General features: G+C 34.4%; 1 protein-coding gene and 1 long non-coding RNA gene across 2 annotated transcripts in view; one reads left to right on the top strand and one right to left on the bottom strand.

The window, feature by feature from the left end:
- Positions 1-22,883, top strand: part of LOC127845741 (DNA repair-scaffolding protein-like) — a 590,230-nt gene that overhangs the window by 34,854 nt on the left and 532,493 nt on the right. The window lies entirely within an intron of this gene.
- On the bottom strand, positions 20,449-22,860 carry LOC127845755 (uncharacterized). Its single transcript, XR_008033373.1, has 4 exons — positions 22,708-22,860; positions 22,099-22,212; positions 21,685-21,847; positions 20,449-21,532 (listed from the first exon to the last, which is right to left on the bottom strand). It is a non-coding gene; the product is annotated as an uncharacterized LOC127845755 (long non-coding RNA).

Raw genomic sequence — 22,883 nt, 5'->3', positions numbered from 1 at the left:
AGTATCTGCTGTAGTAGTCAACTACGAGCAAATAGTCATTTTCATCGAAATGGAATATGTCTGGTGCAACCTCCTGCCATGGACCCTGCGGAATTTCATTGGGTGTTAACGGTTCTTTTTTGTTTGAGTTTCTATGCGATAAGCAAATTGTACAGCTCATTATGTACTCAGTAATTTGCTTGCACATTCCTGGTCAGAATATAACGTCTTTGGCTCTTTGTGTGCTTTTTTCAATGCCCATGTGACCTAAATCAACTTGTTCTAACATGTGTAGTCGGAGTCGCTTGGGAATGACCAGTGTCTGCACTCTAACAATTAGGTCATCGGCTGTCGAAACTTCGTCCCTGTGATTGAAATACTCGCGTATCATGTCAGGGCAATCTGACCTAGAACTTGGCCATCCTCTAACTATAGTCTGTTTCAGGGCTATCATCTGTAGGTCAGTTCTTGTCTCGTTTCTCACGTTTTCAAGACTTCGGTCAGTATAGGTCATGCTCGAGAGCACCGTGTGAACGTGTAGGCCAAGATCTTCGATTTCAGAACAGTCTGACATTGGCTGTCGTGATAGGAAATCGCCGATGGGAACTGCTTTCCCGCTCACATGTCTTACATCAAGGTCATATTTTTGCAAACTAAGCATCATCCTTTGCAAACGAGGTGGTGCTGCATGTAATGGCTTCTTCATGATCGCAGATAAGGGCTTATGGTCAGAATGAACAATTATATACGTGTCTGCCATATATGTACTGGTGAAAACGCTGACATGCGAACACTATAGCTAGCATTTCACGTTCAATGTTTGCATTATTTCGTTCTGTCTGTGTCAATGTCTTAGATGCATATGCAACTGGCTGACCATCTTGCATGATCGCTGCACCTACACCGTTCATTGAAGCGTCACATTCAATGTAAACCGGCTTCTTGGGGTCAAAGTAAGCTAACACCCGGCTTCGTGTTATGACCTGCTTAACTTTGGAAAAGGCATCTAATTGTGACTGATCCCATTCAAATTCAACGTTTTTTTTCGAAGCATTCTCAATGGGCTTGTTATTTCAGCCAAATTTGGGGCAAATTTCTGCAGATAAATAACCATACCCAAAAATGTTTCAAGTTCGCCGCGTGTCTTTGGCGCTGCTACATTGACACATGCCTCAATCTTAGTACTGTCTGGTTTCAGTCCAGATGACGTGATCACGTGACCAAAAAATGGTACTTCGGACAATCCAATACGACATTTGTCGGGATTAAATTTTATGTCATTTTCACGTGCACGTTGAAGCGTAGCAGTGAGATTTCTGTCAGGCTCAATTCTTGTACGTCCACTTATTAATATGTCGTCAACTATTGTGCGTACACCTGTCAGGTCCCCGAATATCTCATCAATTTTCTGTACAAAAATGTCCTGAGATGATTTTATCCCAAAAGGAAGTCGGAGATAAAGATATCTGCCAACTGGGGTACTGAATGTTGTCAGGTAAGATGACTCTTCGTCAAGTCTTATACTCCAGTAAGCATGTGTAATGTCTAATAGACTGAAATAATTTGCATTCAGCTAAATGTGACGTCACGTCGCCTAGTGTTGGCATAGAATAATGTGGTCTACGAATAGCGTCATTCAGTGCTTTTGGGTCAAGACATATTCTTAACTGCCCAGTGTTCGGCTTTTCAACCACTACAAATGAATTTACCCAGTCTGTGGGTGTATTGACCGTAGCAATTATGTCATTGTTTTCCATTATGTCCAGCTCTTCGTGTAGTGTATTGCGTAAAGCCTCCAGAACTCTCCTGGGAGGATTAACGACTGGTACAGCAGCTGGCTTCAAATGAAGCTTGCAAATGCCAGGGATGACCCCGATACCTTCAAAGAGGTCTTTGTAATCTGATAACACACTTTCTTTATTTAACTCTTGGGATGGGCTATCAACAGTAAATGTCAGCTGAATTAATCCTAGATCGGTTGATGTTCTCAGGCTTAATTGAGGTACCGACGGGTAATCTACAACATAAAACCACGTGTTCACAGTTTTGTCTTTGTGTGAACATCGCAATTTGATTTTCCCTACAACTGGAAGTCTGTTACCCGTCAAAATGTCAGTAAGGGGTTCCAATGGGGAATGAATGTTCAGACCATTAAACTCTTTCTTCGGCAGAATGTTTACTGTACTTCCAGTATCAATTTTAAAACCAATCCGACATTGATTATGGCCAATGGGGAGACGAACCATTGCACGATCGGTAGAACAAAATGTGCTTACCGTGTCAATATTGAATCCATGTACATCCGCTTTTACGTCATGACTTGTTGTGTCATTGTCCACAGTGTGTATTTTATTGTTTTTAGAACGGCAACACTTTGTGAAATGGATAAGTTTGTTGCACTTGCGGCACTGCTTTACTTTTGCTGGACATTGTCCAAAGTTGTGAAATGTACCACAGTTGAAACACGGCATGTGTTTAGTATGTCGACTTGGATCTGCATCAGTAGCTGTTGTACGATGTTGTTGTCGTTGGCGATGCGGTTGCATCGGTCTCTGGTTCACTGGCCTGGATCGGCACGCGTCTACTTCGTTGTTCATAGAGCGCAGCTGCTCCCTTGAGTACTCCAGACTTTGCGCTGTCTACACGGCTACATCGAGTGTCAACCCTGCACCGATATTGATAAGCTTCTCGCGTAACTTGCGAATTTGTGCCAAAAACGATCCTATCTCGAATCATTTCGTCCGTCTTTTCGGCATAGTTGCAGTCTTGTGCACAAATTTGCAAGCGTGTAATATATGCATCGATGGAGTCGTTGTCCTGCATCTGTTTGTAAAACTTGTACCGGGCAAAAATCGGATTTAACTTTGGCTGCACGTAATTTCTGAAACGTTCATAATATGTTTGTATCTTCTTTGCATTTTCTGGCGAAATGTCTTTCCACGTGCTGTGAATGTCACGGCCTCTGTCACCAATCCACAATAAGAAATATGATACATGTTCTTCCTCTGATTTGTTCTTCAAAGGTCCACTATACATGAGTTTCGCGTGACGTTCAAATTTGTCGAATGCTTCGGGTAAATTGGACGAGTTCCAGTCCATTCGCGGAGCTTAGATGCCACATAAATCAATTTTTTAAACTTATGTGAATTAGATAAATCACTCAAATACTTCTGACACCATGTTTCATATGTTGATGTTATGCGTAGTTGTTATTTAACTCATGTGAATCATCATAGTATTAACAAACACTTATATGCGCTATACTATTTAATGTTGTTACTACATTGGTGGCTCAAGTGAGACTGGCTTATCAGCTCACTGTACAATGTAATAGTAAGGTTATTCAAGCATGCAGCTATCTATAGTCTGTATCTAGTTACACTATGCAACAATATGCATCTTTTGACGATTTAAAAACCTGAAAATTATAAAGCGTTGCAACGCGAAACGATTGAATAATTTGGAGAGTTCTGTTGTTGTCGTTTAATTTTGTAAAACTACAAAGATTGCTTATATAAACTATAAAATACGTCTCTCATACACACTTGGCAGGATGGCCGAGCGGTGAAATTGGTTTTTACTTCAGGACTCCGGGGGTCACTGGTTCGAGCCCTGCTGCGGGTTACTTTTTTTTTCCTTTTTTAAATTTTATTCTTGATGTTTTACTGGAGCCTTTTTGATCCAATGTTTACATTTATCAATATAAAGCATTTAATGACAAACTTCAAAACATGCCAAAATCTGTGAAAAGGCCACTTTAAAAGAGAGTGAAGCAATAATTTCTCTAATCGCTGTATAGTAAACACCACATCTGCTCAAACGATCGTTATAGTTGATAATAATACCATGATTTAATCATTTATCTTTAGATGAACTAATCTCGATCGTGTTTAATTTGTAAGAATACTATTTAACACGATATAATGCTGATTGCACATGTAAACAGCTTCAGTCACGTAACTATGTCCTTGCATATACTGTGCGTAGGCCTGGGCATACATTTTTAATGGAAGTTTGTCAACGAAACTACCAAGACATTGACTCCATCGTATTTATATTATACTATTGAAATATATTTAAATCATTTAGACAAGTACCAAACAACGAAAACCTTTCTATCCTCAGATCATTCGTAGTACTCGAACTCGTTCCATATCAGTGGGATATTTATATGTCTATTGATATAGCTCTATTGTTATGCTTTTCTTTAATCTTAATTGAAAAGTAAAGAAAAGTATTCGCTAAAGACTAAGACCTTAAGATTAGAAGGCACATCACTAACGAGCTTTGCCATACATTACTTTAATTTGCTATATCTCTATTTAGCATGCCGAAAAAACAAGAACATGAATCATGTTTTTCAGAAGAAATGTTGCATATGTGAAGCCGTTTGTATAGGTTCCTTCATTACCATACAACTGACAAAGTCTGTTTTTCATGTTTTTAAGGGTGTTAGCTACTGGACCCATTAGTAAAGACGGCTGTACATCTGAACGGTGTATTAAGACTTTAATCCTGTATTAAACGTTTGACATACACGTATATCAGTGTTAGATTTGTTATGTGTATTTATTTATAAAAATAGCAATAATAATCAGGGGCGAATCCAGGATTTCTGATTAGGGGGGGGGGGCGAGATATTGAAAGATTTGCTTGGAGCCCAGGGTGGGATACAGGACAAAACCCTGCTAAGGGGTCCAGGGGGGCGTAAGCTCCACGATTTTAGTGATTTTGAAGGCTTTGACAACCACTTCTCGAGCATGTCACGCCTCATATACTTAGATCAAAGTACCTTCTTATAATGAAATAAACGTGCATTGTTTAAGGGGTCCAGGCCCCCCCCCCCTTGGAGCCGCCTATGGTAATAACAACAAAAGACTTGAATTTTGACATTTCCTAAAAGAAACACTAACTGTGGTTTAAATACGTATTATCCTCTACTTAATGAGAGACAAATCGGATATCGACGTTACTGGTTATTACTGTATTAATGACAATGTTTCTACCCCCCGCGCGCGCTCTGTAATCGGAAAAACCCACAGCGAACGACACTCTACACTGCGGTTCATTACATGTATGTTGAGGCACGAACGACAACTCTGCTAAGAGAATGAGCGCGCGAGTTCCGAGATTATGGAAAACAAAGGGAGGTAATAATGTTAAAACCATTGCTAATTTTAGGAAAATTTCACGTGTGCTGGTTTCGCACTGGAAAACAATGTTTAAACTCATATTTGTGTAATAGCATCTACATTTGCACATTTTCTGAGCTTGAATACTAAAATAAGCAAGATACGTCTGCAGTTTTGTAGAAAAAGTTGGTAAAAATAGGAAAATTATGCAAAATAGTGGTTTGTAATATCCGCAAACATAAATTCGTTTTTTCTTCTTATTTGAAGTCATTATGGCAACATATTTCTTCATGTGACACCTAACAGATGAAGAAAGACTAAGATTGAAGCATTTATTTGATAATAAATACGAAATAATAAGTGAATGCCACATCTGGAAGGAGGCGTACACTCCAAGCGTCTATGGTGTTCTGCGGTGTAGTTTCCGCGGCAAAAGGCTAAGGCTTAAAGCTCACCATGCACTATATTATCTTGAAAATAAACATGCCATGTCATCAAAACTGCATGTGTCACATATATGCTACAGCAAACTTTGTGTCAACATCAAGCACTTAAGTTATGGGCCTCAAAGCATTAACAAAAGGAAAATATGTGCTCATGAAGGTTTCCTATGCACTTGAAAAGGTTTCCAAGCTGTGTCTTGTTTACAATGATGTTCTCATAGTCAGATATATTTGCCCACTGTTTCCAATTGTAGCACTTTGATTTTCAGACTGTGGTACTGTTTGATGTGGTCGCAGTTTAAAAGGGAGAACGAGTGGACCCCGAGAACGATTACACGCATTCAAGACATCGTTAGCCACAGAATCACCCAATCGCACGACACTTTCCAGGTCAGGGTCTGAATTCAACGGAATAGAATCTTGAACTTGTTTCTCTACACAGGGCACATGCCTGCAGAAACTTTATAGTTTGGAAAGTACACCTTTGTTTTTCCTAGCGTGATTGTTTTTATAACTGTGCTGTGATTTCTTATGGGGTGATCTCATTTTGAATGGTATTTTAATGAATGAATATCAATATTTGGTGCATGTATTATGTAATCATATGGGAATATACATCTGTAAGACTGATTGATAGTGTCAATAATCATTTTAAACATTTGACATATAACTTGTGTGCTTCTCTACTAAATAGAGTCAAATGTTGTGAATAGGAACACTATTTTTTGGATTATTTCTGTTCTGGTTGTTTCCCTTGAATTGTGTGAAATTTTGTAATTACTATAAAATACAAACAAAACACAGGATACAGTTCAGAAATGTTGCATTTAATTTATTAAACATTATATTTCAATATAACAAAAGCTTTTTGTTTTATTATGCATATATTAAAAAAACTTAAGGTGGCAGGGGATATATCAGTGAAAGGGGGGTCCATGAAAATTACATATCTTTAGGGTAGGTGTTACCTATGGTCTTTAAAAATCAATTAGGTATTTATAAGATGTATTTCTTGTATTAGGTTGTAGAAAGAATGTCTCAAAATTTTGGAAAAAAAACAACATTTAAACTAGCCACAGCTCCCTAGCAAGGAAATTTTGAATCTCCAAAAAGGAGGTTTTCACTTTTGTCGGAAGTCAATATTTCACGCTGCAGAAACAGAACAAAACTTTGAAGGTAAATTGTGAAAAATCTAAACGTATTGGAGACACTTTTCTAGGTAAATAAGCAAAGCACAGGGATGAAATTAATGAGTAATGTAGCCAAAACTAGGATTGCATTTTGTTTGAATGTTCTGTGCATGCCATGAAATGGGTCAAATTTCTCAATTTTTCATTAAAAATGAGGTGGGTGGGGGAAAAGATCAAGGGCCATAGTTTCACAAGTGAAGAAGCCAGCCTTGTCTTTGGTTGTATTTTCAATGTATATTGCCTATGCTATGACAGGCTTTCTTGTGTCACTTTCTGTTTTGATGCAATGGATTTGACTGTTTGCGGCCTTTCGGAACTCGAAATTTGGTCAAAAATATATCCCCCTTAACAATTATCATTCGTTCGTGGACACAAGGTCGCGAAAATAAATGACGGCACTTTAAACAATACATCGTACGCAGTCAGACTTGACCAAATTACAATTAAATGATTTAAAACAAGAAATATCTTTAAAAAAGATATATGGCGTTGATTGTGGTTGGAGTGTGTGAAAGGTAAAGAGTTCAATGAATGAGATCAAAGATAGCGAATTTCTGTGTGTGTATTTGAGATTTATTTACAGGTCGTCCAGCGTCTTCTCGACTACAGATGTATCGACCTGCGAATTTCTTTTTCTGTGCAGCTCTTATCTGCATCACACGCAGCACGGGATGTTACGCGGAGTTTTCGCGGTTTAGTTTACATTATTACATATTGCTGGTCATAAACCTATAGATACAAAACAGAAAACCAAAAAAGAATGGAAATGAAATTAAAACATATGAGTCAACCGGCCACACGTGAAGTATTCGTACATATTTTAAATATTTATACGCGCGTTCTTCGAACAAACCTGTTTTAGTGGTTTGTCGGGCATTGCTATTTGAAGCGATTATTAACAGGATCGACAATCATCGCGCTCATGCTTAATACATTAGTCAATATGGTGGAATAATTCTTGTTAAATTAATCAAACATAATATTGATCATGGTATCGTTGAAAACACATTAAGAATCTATTGTTGCCATAATTATATCGCTGAACATCTTCATTTAACATAGTTCTGGTCTATAGAAAATCTCAGTTCACCTAGTTCAAGCGATAGCGTCTATATTATATAACGATTATTTTACTGGCCGCGAACTGACCCTGATACCGTGAGGGTTGGAATGTTATGCATTAAAGAGAGGCCACGCTTCCACTGCTGGAACGACGGCTTGTTTAAAACTGTATACTTTTAGATGTTACATGTTCAATTTCGAAAACAATTTAAAACGGTTTGACCAAAACAAATATCCGGATAGGGAAAAACGATATTTTTATGAACTGACATATACTAGCTCACAGACAGGTATATGGAAGTAATTACTAAATATGAGAACATAGCCTTTAAGTAAAAACGCTGTACCGCTGGCAATCCTCGTGTGTATTTCAGAGTTTATTTACAGGTCCTACTGGCCTCTTCACGACTGGCAATCCTCTGAAAATAAAAGGTGTATATACCAGTCGACGAGTGACGTCACGCGCACTTGCAAATATTAGACTCCGCCCACTGGTTGGCAAAAAGAGGTGAAATTCATATAAGCGCATATAGAGAAGGTTGAAATAATCGTCGTTTTTATTGATACTCATGCACTATATCAAATATAATTTTACTGACTATGTCTTAATAAAACAGAAGCGTGCAAGGAAATGCATTTTTGGAACGATTATATTGTTGTTATTATTAGTTTTTTACTATAAACGAACTCGGGAGTGGAACACAATATACGAGCTCGGTATATGTGGTTACCATAAAAATCTCTTTTTGACACATCTTCGAGACCATTTTTAAGATTTAAAATTCTCAGATATTGAAATTCTCTCAGAATAAATTTAATTTAATGAACATAAATAAGAATGTAATCAAAAAGTAAATAGATCGACTTTATGTATGCAACATATTGTAACTTATCCGAACATTTATGCCTGTAAAAACTTACTTTGTTACACATTAAATGAACATTCTTGATAAATGTAATTGTTTTTATTTAATTATTCACACCAATTTTGACACTCTTTGTTTCAGCCTTTTTAACCCGATGTTTTATTGCACCTTTGTTTATCATAAACCGATTATCTCGTTATGATCGGATACTGTCCAAACAATTACAAAGAACACATGGTGTCACAAATCCAGGGACCTATTTGGGTCCCTGCATAAACCACATGTGGCATACAAGTGTCTGGTCATTAAACATCATTTATGATACCTCCATGTCATCTCTTTGCATATTGAGCGATCATCTAAGCAAAATTGTAAAGCCAAAATACGAAACAGTTGATTTAATAAAATATGTTAACATATTTAAAAAAATGAAGATATTTGTCCGAAATGGATTAGCAGTAACTAGTGTATATATTAGCCAGTTTAAGCATAATAATACAGTGTTTAATAACTATGAATTAAAAATATTGTGCAATTTCACTGTTACCTAATTAACGTATTTAACGAGTACCGGCAAATGTAAACTCGGCTATTACGTGTTATGATAGTACGTTACTGTATTGTACGAAACGACATCATGAAAACAAGCAAACAACAAAAGGGTAAAAAAAACTTGCGTAAAATAAATTAATTTATAGATTTATTTATCATAAAATGCTAGATTGTTATCACTCCTTATCGCCAGTAAAGAGAGTGCACGCAAAGACAGTTCAATTTGCATAATATGCAGTTTTTTTTTCACATGTACGCTTAACTTTATGATAATGTCATTCGATGGAAACAAAACGATAGTTCATTCAATGGAAAATTAAATAACTACAATATTTACAAATTGTAATGTATTCCGCTTTTAGGGCATCGTTATATAATTGATTAAATGCACCTCTTACACTATCGTTCGCTTGTGAACAATAACACTATCTACACCACTTATAATTATAATCAAATTAATGTATGTGTTATTATCTTTGAAATATAATTAATCAAAATAAAGAATAGTTTATGTTTTGTTTTGTGGAATTGCCAGTTTTTAGTCTTCCGACCACGTTTAATCTGCCGGTAATAACTAATTCGTATTTTTATACAGAGGAAATTATATTTATGAATATACATTTATTGGTACTAAATGTTATATTTTTGCAATATTATTTAAGAGTTTTAATGTTTATTTCGGATTTTTGTATCGTTTTATTGACTAAACAAAGACATGTATACATGTTTTACGTTACTGTAACCAGTGTTTTTTGCCAACCAGTCAGTGCGCATGCGCGGAAAATCCCGAATGTAAACAATAACATTCAACTGACCTTTCGACAGCGAGAGTGAAGCCACGCCCCCCGATTTCAAGGGAGGTCACTCCGCCGAAGTCCGTCATAAAACTGGCTACGCGAATCGGTACGTTGGAAGATATTCACAAAGATTTCGGTCCAAATTACATGAAATGTTTCTATTGCTATCATGTTTTATTTAAAATGTGTTAAATGTAATGTATCAAATAGGTGTTTAGCTCCCCTCAAAGATATAGTACCAGAAAGGCCGTTTACCAAAAAGGCTTCCCAAAAAGTCCGCATCAGTGAACCAAAAACGCCTCATGGTATACCAGAAAGGCCATACAATATTTTTATTATCATTGAATAGTTATGCTGAATATAATTATCATATCTATGAAATAGTCATAACTTTTTTATAAGTCTACTAAAAAGTCGTTAATCTATAGTCAAAGTCGGCCAATTATCGCAAATTATCACATACAGTATGCATTGTCGTTTGTCACAATACTTTTCATTGAGTAATAGATGTTTCAGTTTTTTAATTAAAAGCCGTTAATTTTGCAACCGATGGCAATATTGCAAATGTGGCAAAGGTAAGTAAATTTATTATATAAGAAGACAAAGAACGTTATATTGAAATCCGATATAACACATATCTATAATGCGTTTGGTCAAAATGACCCATGAGCATTGTTATAATCGTGTAACATAGTCAATGTCGTCAAAAAAGTAACATACACAATATATTATTAATTTCCTCTTAAACTATTTTTTGCAATGTTTAAAATATAAGAAGTTGAAAGAATTTTCATGTACAAAAAAAACTCGCTAATCAGACTGGCTATCAAAGTGTCAAGGGTCATTAACAGTTTGCGGCATCTGTTTTGATAACGGATTAGTAGAAAGCCCACATATGGTGTAAAATGACATTTATTGGCAACTATTGATAATTACATGCGCATTTTAAAATAGTTTCTTAACTTTTAACGATATACAACTAGCTACATTAAATTCGGAAGATTTAAACCGAAAGAAATAAAAATGCTCTATTTTATGTGATATTATTAAAAATTATAACTGATTGTCTTTATTATTACGCATTTCATTAGCATTAATAATCTAGTTAGCAAAGTTTAGAATATTTTTTTATTAGCCGACTGCATTAGAATGTCAAATTTATTTAACGTTAGCCACCTTTGAAAATATGGTTTAAATGTTCCTTTCTAATTTCTCTATATAACGGAAAAACAAGTAAAAAGTGATACTCGTTTTCTATAGCGTGTCCGGTGCAAAACTTACATATTCTATTTTCGCGTAGTATCTTATTATGACGACCTTAGAACAAACGTCGAGGTGTTTTGCTTTCGGGCGATAGCTTAATATGTTGAGATTAAGCTGTTCGTTGAGACGACTACAAAGACGAATCCAACGTTTGCATTTTTTAAGATTAGTACCCGGTTAATGGAACGGAAAAAACGTAGTTCCATCTTTTAACCGTTCTGGATACATTGTGTCTGAATAACAAGTGCCATAACAGCACCTTTTAACCATTTTCTTTGTTTAAAACACAGCATTACGTATAAGCTTATGTGACGAACAACGGCGAGTTTGACGGACAAAATGGCGGATAGAAACGGGCCTAATCTATGCAGTAATCTGATTGGTTAATAAGCCTGTCAATCAATCGGCTGTCGAAAGGTCAACTATTGATGTCAAGAGTTGAGGGTAAAACTGTTCTATCTATAAAGTCTTTTCATTAGAGATAAAATTGTTTCATGCTGAACACGAAGTAAAACAGTGTTACAAAGACGCGGTCATGTTTCCAATGTGCTGGTGGTATGATCAAATCAGCCAATGGGATAAATGAAGTGTATTCATTCGTGTCTAGCCGCGGGAAATGTTATTTGAATTTTATTGGACACTTACAAAGGTCAGGTAAGGTGAAAAGTTGGCTAAGACAGCTACGCCGAAAAATAAAAGCATGTAGAAATACATTTATTAATATAGCACCGGGTAGGCTTAACAATACAAACACATATTTTCATAAAAGCGCTGAAGGCACTGAAGTTGTTCGGTATTGCATTATCTTAGACGCAACTCAATTTTTAAAATTATGTTATACACCCTTTCAGTTATTCGCTTTTACTAGTGTTAGAGTTGTGTCCCTTAGCCGGATGTGACGTCAACGGGGGATAGAAATTCGCCAGAGAAAATAAAATTTTACTGTGTCGCTGAAGAAATCAACGTCTTTAGAACAATATATGCGTAAGTTGCACACATGTTTAATTTTTATTATTATATTGACGCATATTAAAGCTATCGCTTGTTGTATATTTACTTTTAAGTACGATGAAGTGAGAAAAAATGCATTAAACATTCCGTTTTGTCAAGACACATTTCATGTTCGTACGGGTCCATACAATAACCGAAAAGCACCGAAAAGCACCGAAAAGCACTCAATTTCTCTCTATATATATGCAATATATCGTTTTTAGTGTATGTTAACGAGTTTAATTAGTAAGAAATGGTTATCTGATTGTATGTTTATACTACATTGTGCCCAAAATGGTAAATATCGGCAATTACCGACCGAAAAGCACTTCATGTGGAAACCGAAAAGCACTCAATTTCTCGCTATATATATGAATATTTGCGTTTCTATTGTGTGTAAACGGATTAAATTAGTTATAAATGGTTATATTTCATGCATATTTATACTACCTTGTGTTTATTATGAGGTATTAAGCCCCAAAATTGGATAAATATCGGCAATATACCGACCGAAAAGCACTTCATGTGAAGACCGAAAAGCACTCAATTTCTCGCTATATATATGAATATTTGCGTTTCTATTGTGTGTAAACGGTTTAAATTAGTTATAAATGGTTATATTTCATGCATATTTATACTACCTTGTGTTTATTATGAGGTATTAAGCCCCAAAATTGGATAAATATCGGCAATATACCGACCGAAAAGCACTTCATGTGAAGACCGAATAGCACTCAATTTCTCGCTATATATATGAATATTTGCGTTTCTATTGTGTGTAAACGGTTTAAATTAGTTATAAATGGTTATATTTCATGCATATTTATACTACCTTGGGTTTATTATGAGGTATTAAGCCCCAAAATTGGATAAATATCGGCAATATACCGACCGAAAAGCACTTCATGTGAAGACCGAATAGCACTCAATTTCTCGCTATATATATGAATATTTGCGTTTGTATTGTGTGTAAACGGTTTAAATTAGTTATAAATGGTTATATTTCATGCATATTTATACTACCTTGTGTTTATTATGAGGTATTAATGCCCGAAATTGGATAAATATCGGCAATATACCGACCGAAAAGCACTTCATGTAAAGACCGAAAAGCACTCAATTTCTCGCTATATATATGAATATTTGCGTTTCTATTGGGTGTAAACGGATTGAATTAGTTATAAATGGTTATATTTCATGCATATTTATACTACCTTGGGTTTATAACGAGGTATAAATGCCCGAAATTGGATAAATATCGGCAATATACCGACCGAAAAGCACTTCATGTAAAGACCGAAAAGCACTCAATTTCTCGCTATATATATATAATATTTGCGTTCCTATTGTGTGTAAACGGTTTAAATTAGTTATAAATGGTTATATTGCATGCATATTTATACTACCTTGTGTTTATTATGAGGTATTAATGCCCAAAATTGGTTAAATATCGGCAATATACCGACCGAAAAGCACTCCCGCGACAGCAGAGAATCACCGAAAAGCACTCAAGTTCTCTATATATACATGCAAGTTAACTATAAGGGCCGATTTTAATGGATTGAAAAGATGTACATATTTATTAAGTCAATAATGACTTCATTAAATAAAAAGTTTAAATATAAAGCTCATTACTATTTTTGGTGGCCACCGAAAAGCACTCCCGCGACAGCACAGAATCACCGAAAAGCACTCAATTTCTCTATATATAAACGAAACTAAGCTATAAGTGCCGTTTATAATGGATTGAAAAGATGTACATATTTATTTAGTCAATAATGACTTCGTTAAATATTGATTTAAGTTTAAAGATAAAGCACAAGCACTCAATTTCTCTCTATATTTAATATAATCAATGATGACTTCGTTAAATATTGATTTAAGTTTGAAAATAAAGCACTATATATATATGAGGCGCGTTCTGAGAAAAGTGGGCTTAATGCATGTGCTTAAAGTGTCGTCACTGATTAGCCTGTGCAGTCCGCACTGCTAATCAGGGACGACACTTTTCGCCCAAACGTGATTTTCGGTGAGGAGTGACTTCCTTGAAACTAAAAATACCATAAAAGCGGAAAGTGTTGCCCCTGATTAGCCTGTGCGGACTGCGTAGGCTAATCTGGGATGACATTTTACGAACATGCATTAAGCTCCTTTTTCTTCCCAGAACACGACTCATATATACATGAGGTAGTTTGCCAACATAATGAATATGTTGCCCAGCTCTTGCCACGTGTAAGAGCCAAATTTTGAAAAAAAGGCCGAAATATTCCCGAAAATTTATGCAAGAAATAAAAAAAAAACGGAAATAGTCCCATTTGTATAAACAAGAAATTAAATATTTGCAGCTGTTTGTAATGAAATAAAACTGCACAGCTTAAGATAAGCTTGTCTGTCAATGATTATGTTACCCTCAAGTTCAAATCAGATTATGATTATAGAAAGTAATGATATGTAAAAAAAAATCCAGGACATACACCGGCATATGGGACGCAATGTGTATATAAATATATGGTACATAATAACTACCCAACAGCGGTATAATGTTATAGATTTATTTTTGCATTAACATTAATTCAAAACATTTTTAGTTCAAAATGTTATTCACGTTAAATAAATACATCAGTTCTTCTGTTCATTTGCATCAAATTAAAGGTTAAAGTCCGATTGTTTTTAAAAAACTGCTATTTTATGAATATATCAAGCATGTACACTTAACAATAATGATGTTTTAAAATTTTGTGACGTGCGCGGGCCATTGAACGTTGAGATAAGCAATGTTGCGAATTAAATTACACATAATTAAAAACTTATTTATTGTAGGATACCGATTACACGGAGCTTGATTACGCTGCGAACTAGAACTCTGCCGCAATGTATCTCCAATGAAAGATGTAACATTAATTCAAGCACGTATACTTAACAAAAAAAGATATTTCTTTATTTCCGTTATCAGTTTAAAAATGATGGTATTAAGGTGTTACTAAACAGTAAAATACCCAACAGCGATCGGGATTAATGCACTTGGCCGCTATACGAAAAATTTTATACAACTATTCTGGGCAAATTTCACTTTCAATAAATACATCAGTTATTTTTATCAACCAAATTCCTGTTGTGTGCTACTGTTTCTTATCAGAATTATATATATTACAATACACCATCAGACCCGAATGAATACACCATTTATCCCAAGCAGGTAAATAACAATTACTATAATAAAACAGTGGAAGTCTACACGGTGTATTAGCAACCTGCTGTGGTGATCTTATCAGTTCAATACACAGGAACATGGCTACTGTACTGGAATTGGATTTACAGCCAAAATAACTGTTTTCATTTCAGTCTACACTGTGTATTAGCAACCTGCTGTGGTGATCTTATCATCTCAATACACAGGAACATGGCTACTGTATTGGGAATATCGGATTTACAACCAAAATAACTTTCATTTATTGCTGAAGTGGTGTGCACTAACAATTGATCCACCTCACCGTTGCACTTTTTTTTTTAATACATTAATTAATTTACTGAGTCGGCGCTGCGCTAATAAAGTGTGATGGTGGAAATTAAGAAATAAGATATATTTTCGCATGAAAACTGAATACACATGATACATGGATAAAATATATATAAGACACATTTGAATCTTTCTCCAAAAATTAGCACGTAGTCACATATATATAAGATAGATTAAATACCATAAAACAACATTTCTATTCAAGAGTTTCACGTCAATTAGAAATACTTAAAACATATACATCAATTTACGTATAAGATGATAAACACCATGAAATGCTTTTCGGTTGGTACATTGCCGATATATTTATAACTTGCTACCTGTTTTTTATAAAAAATAGATATTATATTCGATTTTTAACATGAATGTCTCAGTCCTCTAAACCGAAAAAATCCGTAACATAAAATAGTGTCTTTGTGTCGTATGAACGAATCTGCACTAAAACTAAGATAAGATTCACATCGTACATCGAATAAATAATTGAGCACATGTAAATCAACAAAACTGTACATTAATTCACACGAGCCGCACTGTTCGGACATGAATGAAAGGCGCCGATCATAACACAACTTCTCATCATTATCTGGAATATAATTAATTGAAGGTGCGAAAAGCTATTTCCAAACTGCTTTGTGCTGATTAAAGAAGCGTACCGGCCGTTCGTTCACAAGTTGTTAATGATGACTTCAGACATTAAAATTAAGTTTCAATATGAACAGACTTTGACTAAATAAATATGTACATCTTTTCAATCCATTAAAATCGGCCCTTATAGTTAACTTGCATGTATATATAGAGAACTTGAGTGCTTTTCGGTGATTCTCTGCTGTCGCGGGAGTGCTTTTCGGTCGGTATATTGCCGATATTTAACCAATTTTGGGCATTAATACCTCATAATAAACACAAGGTAGTATAAATATGCATGCAATATACCATTTATAACTAATTTAAACCGTTTACACATAATGGGAACGCAAATATTATATATATATAGCGAGAAATTGAGTGCTTTTCGGTCTTCACATGAAGTGCTTTTCGGTCGGTATATTGCCGATATTTATCCAATTTCGGGCATTAATACCTCGTTATAAACACAAGGTAGTTTAAATATGCATGAAATATAACCATTTATAACTAATTCAATCCGTTTACACCCAATAGAAACGCAAATATTCACATATATAGCGAGAAATTGAGTGCTTTTCGGTCTTCACATGAAGTGCTTTTCGGTCGGTATATTGCCGATATTTATCCAATTTCGGGCATTAATACCTCGTTATAAACACAATGTAGTATAAATATGCATGCAATATACCATTTATAACTAATTTAAACCGTTTACACATAATAGGAACGCAAATATTATATATATATATAGCGAGAAATTGAGTGCTTTTCGGTCTTCACATGAAGTGCTTTTCGGTCGGTATATTGCCGATATTTATCCAATTTTGGGGCTTAATACCTCATAATAAACCCAAGGTAGTATAAATATGCATGAAATATAACCATTTATAACTAATTCAATCCGTTTACACACAATAGAAACGCAAATATTCATATATATAGCGAGAAATTGAGTGCTTTTCGGTCTTCACATGAAGTGCTTTTCGGTCGGTATATTGCCGATATTTATCCAATTTTGGGGCTTAATACCTCATAATAAACACAAGGTAGTATAAATATGCATGAAATATAACCATTTATAACTAATTTAATCCGTTTACACACAATAGAAACGCAAATATTCATATATATAGCGAGAAATTGAGTGCTTTTCGGTTTCCACATGAAGTGCTTTTCGGTCGGTAATTGCCGATATTTACCATTTTGGGCACAATGTAGTATAAACATACAATCATATAACCATTTCTTACTAATTAAACTCGTTAACATACACTAAAAACGATATATTGCATATATATAGAGAGAAATTGAGTGCTTTTCGGTGCTTTTCGGTGCTTTTCGGTTATTGTATGGACCGTGTTCGTACATATACCACTACACCTGGATTGGAACTTAAATGTAAATATTGTATAAAAATGCCAAATTTTGAAAGCAAAGCGTATTACGAGTTATTTTCAGAAAGTTTATATTTGTAATCATGATTTTATCATAGGAATTATATGATTTCGGGGCTTTTTTATTCTTAAATAGAACTAGACAGTAGAAGAATATTAATGAAAACCAATCAGGAGAACGGGTCATTTAACTTTCATGTTTTTTACACCAAAATCTCTATATTTATAAACTTTCAAAACCGAAACTATCCTTTGTTTCTTTGAGTGTTTGACTGAAGTGTTGAAATAATATAAAAATCAGCTTCAAAAAAGCATTATATGTGGGTTTTTTTTCAGGAATCATCCCAAATGCTATGTTCAGAAACAGTGAAGTACCATGGCTGAACCAGATCCTGTAACAGAAAAGAAAGTACAACAGTACACGACTGTGATTGTCATAAGGTTTGTTTTTTTGTTTAAAATGTGAATTCACTATAATAAATACTCCTAAGTTTATTATTAATATAATTATGCAAATACATAAACATTGGTGGCATGAATATATCCGGACATAGTCATGTACCATAACTACACTCTAATAAATATTGACTTGGTACAGAGACCCAACATGAATGCATACAAGTTCAGCTGTCAGGTTTTAAGCATTATTGCCACTTTAAAAAAAACATGTAACTTACACTACATTCAGTATCGATCATATTTACTTCAAACCATTTTCTAAAAAAATAATATGATGAATTTTGTATGTTGTATTAGTAACATGATTTTTTTCTAAAGAAGCAATAATGCTTAAAACCTGCCTTTTTATTTTTTTGTAGCTGTATGCCAAGGATGTCCCTGGCACTGTTTTACTGCAACTTCAACCAGAAAGATGCACAGTTACAGAGTTGCGAATATGGTTGAAATGTCGGGGACAAGCTGTGAAATCGAATGAGACAAAAGCCGAACTTTGCTTGAGGTACTTATTTTATATCGCCTTTTCAGGCCTTTTCCTGGTGTATCTACGGGTCAGTTAAACGGACCCATTCCCTAACCTAAATTGTAATAGAAATTCCCGATTTGAAAAAAATAATTCCCAATAAAAAAAGAAAGAAGAGTTTATGATTATTTTAACTCAATTATATGTAAATGACATCTAACAAAGTACATTACCATGAACAATATGATTTTTCATCTAATTTGAATGATTGTGAAGGGTTATTTAATATTAGTTTTTCCCAAATCAGTTGATTTTTGGCACGAAAAATTCACAATCCTGCAATTGCTTTTTTCCCAAAATGGCCAGGAAAAAGCCTGCTTTTTATATTAAAAACGCACATTCATGTTGTGAATTTTTTTCTATGTTTCTGTCAACCAGTCTGTAAAAAATAAGTTTTATCTGTTTAGTCAGCCTGACTCGACCACACAGCATATAGTACTTTATAATGTATATAACATGCATAGTGGCACACAGCTTTCTGCTTCAATTAAAATCCCTGACATAATAAGTTACATTACTCTCTTAAGTCTGCATTAGAAATTGGTTACCACTAGTTACATTGTCTTTATACATTTTTTGGTCACAAAGAAGGTAGGGGTGGCGTTTATTAGGTGGAAAACAAGTATCTGAAACAGACTCTGGAGTAGTGCTTTTTTTGTAACACCTTAAATCTTAAATGTTCTGTTACAAAGTTTAAATCTTTACTTTTATATATTTTCCAGGGTAAAGAAATTCAGTGACAACCAGGATAACATCCTAATTGTGGATCCTTATCCAGACCAGCCATATGCAGCTAAGCAGAAGTCGTCCTGTATGAACTGTAAAGGACAATCAACAGTGTCAACAGCGGAAGAACATCTTAATTTGGAAGAATGCACATGGACCCAAAGCACCAGACCGATCTTCAAAGACTTTTCGTACATGAACATTCTGGAATGGACCAAAAGTTCTGGTAAAGGTTCAAAACTGGGTGTTGAAAAGCCTATTCAACGAGGCTATGTGTTTTTTCATGACGGTTATGTATTCGACACGTGGACATCTGAACGTAACAGTTCAACAATTGTTAGATGTAAGTGTTTCCGCTCCATGAAAAACCGGTAATCAGGAATAAAGAGTATTGAAATATTCTAAATTAGATTTGAAAGTATTCAATTTTGTGTTATTTAGTGTCAGTATTTGTGAGATTCACCTCAAATCACATTTATTCATTCAATATAATCATAGGATCTCAGCTCATTTTGGTGCAATACCTGTATCTGAATGTTTGTAATTTTCAGATTGTGTTTCCTTAAATTAGTTTATGGTTTCTAGCTTTCACATGTTGTCTTTCATCATTAATCTCTCAATTAATGATACTGCATACTGTTTTGTGATGAACTATGCTACTCAAATGTGCTTATCTTGCATTATTTCTGTTGTAATAAAGCTTATATCATTGATTACAAAGTGTTTTTACTCAAAGGATTACGCAAATCTGTAGCAGAGTCTTAGTGAAATAGTTGCTATGGTGTCTGCTAAGCAATCTGGAGCAACCAGTTTCGATCCCCATCGAGAATCAGTAATGGTTCTTCCCAGGAAACGAACTTAAGTACTGATTTGTCTCAATATGCATTGGACTTTCTTAGTTTTACCTAATATTTCCAAAAAAAAACTAAAATTTCTATTAACAAAATTATTTATTCAGTAGTCATACAATCAAAACAAATTAACAAACATGATTAAAAAGATGTATATACAATTTTTATGTAAAAGCCACACACCTTATTTGGCATAGTAAATTTAAGTATGAATGACATATTTTATCTATGTCAATAAGAATATATCTGGTGGTTACAAGCCGTAGAAATCCATCTTTTTTGCACTTTACAACTTAAAAATAATCGCGTTTGTCGAAATGGATGTGTACGTCTGGAAATCCTTCTTTCGGTTTTAAAAGCAGTATTGTTTGAAAAAAAATATAAATAACTTGCTATTAAACTTGCTATTAAACTAGGCTATAGATTTAATTTTATTATGCCAACTAGAATATATCTGGTGGTAACAAGGTAGAAAGCCATCTTTTTTGCGCTTTAAAAAGTTAAAAATAATCGTGTTTAATATAGAAATCCTACTTTCAGTTTTAAAAGCAGTTATTCCTGTTTGAAAAATAATAAATTACTTGCTAACTAGGCTATAGATTTAAGATCAAATTTTGCACACTTTCAAATTGCATCTATATGTATTGATCAACATGTACTTTATTTCAAGGTGTGTAGCTTTAAGTACTCTTTAAGCATTAATCTGTAACTAAATCAATGCTTATATCACGATAATTATCAAAAACTTTATACAAAGCCAAAAAATGTACAAATATTACATGAACAGCCAATGGTATTTCATTAACCTACATGTAGTATGATGTACACGAACAACATATGTTCATATAAATGGTATGTATGTTAAACACCAGGACATGATATAATTGGGTCTTGGAAAAGAGTGAGCAATGAGCAAACTGTCCAAATTTGATTAATTGTCCCAAACAGAGAAACCGGAATGACCTGATCAAATATGTGAAAACTTTTAATTTTGTTAATTGCACGTTCCACGTGAATTCGCTTCAACAGATGCGGTTTGTCCTTCCAGCAGTCGAATAATGTAGGGATGGCTCCTGGTTTTAGATACCTCCGCTTAGCAAATCCAAATTCATCAAGACAGTCACGTTCAAAATGGAGAAAACAGACAACCGTATTGTGACTTATCTGAAAGAAAAAAAAAGAATAAATAAATATGTGTGCTTTTTTGAATCACATCAACACTATTTGTCTGACATGAAAATATATAGTACTTTACATGTTTTATTTTTCTTTATACAAAATCATTTAAAGTTTTACTGAAACCACTAACAACTGACCTTAAAATGTCTGTCTTCATCTCTTCGTATTTTATTCAACCAAACAGCTTGAACTGGATCATCTTCACTCAGCTGGAAATGCATGATAGCTGGGCTTTCCATGGCCTTCTAACAATCCGTAGCCAGTGGTGTGACATTTGGGCACACAGCAGATCCTGTTAGACTGAAATTTTATGAAGATCAACTAATAATATTAAAAAAATCAAGTGAATAACAACTTTACCAATTATTTGGGATCATTAAAATCAGTATAACAAAGTCCACAAACGTGGTTAACAAATAATAAGATGTGCTTTTATCCTATTGGTTAAGAATTTCATTTTATTTGTATTGATATTAATTATTATATGTCTATAAATGTTTTATTCCCAAATGTTATTTAAACAAATCAATTGACTAAACAATTTAATTTACCTTCGACTTCTTCTCGAGTGATACGGTAATGTCTTGAATCTGTTTTCCATCCGGTTTTGAGTCGAATACTGGTGTTGCTGTGTAAAACTGGACAGCATAGTCGTGGTCATTAATCTGTTGAACAAAATTCTGTTTCATAACATTCATGATAACTGATACATTGTACTTTACACGTTAATACACATTAGGCCAGGTATAGCTTAGTACAAGCTCTAATCAAACAAATAGCTTTTTAACAAACCATATGTTGCATTGGATGCCGTTGGCTTTCAATTTAAAAAAATGGTCAATTGGTACAAAAGCACGGTATGACTAAGACCAGTACGAGCGTCCTTTAGTTGCTTCAAAATATAAATGCCAAAGAGTGTTCATACTTTGACGAATACGAAATGTCCTTAGATAAAACAAGTCAATATTTCCACCTATTTAATCTATATCAACATTTCTGAACAGGATTTATTTCAGTAAAAAATCCTTCGTTTGAACGTTTCGTCCTCGCGAAAACATATAACAGACAAAAAAAATACCGCTGCTTTATCAGCATTATAAACCGAATATCAAAATTGCATAAGAAAATAATAAATTATTAATAATAAGGTCAGTACAAACCTTTTCGTTCATATTTTAAGTCCATTTACACCGTTGAAAACACACATTGTCAAACAGACATCTCTTTGTTTGCTTACAGTCGATAATCGGGTATCCCCGGATGACGTCATTCAGGGGAGGTAATTATAATCAGTTAATAACTGAAAGGGTGTATAGCTTTTTTGAAATGAACACAA

Source organism: Dreissena polymorpha, chromosome 9 (genome assembly GCF_020536995.1).
Source record: "Dreissena polymorpha isolate Duluth1 chromosome 9, UMN_Dpol_1.0, whole genome shotgun sequence".
Taxonomy (NCBI): Eukaryota; Metazoa; Mollusca; class Bivalvia; order Myida; family Dreissenidae; genus Dreissena; species Dreissena polymorpha.
Note: the sequence above shows the minus strand (reverse complement) of the source record. Positions and strands in the feature narration are given on the sequence as shown.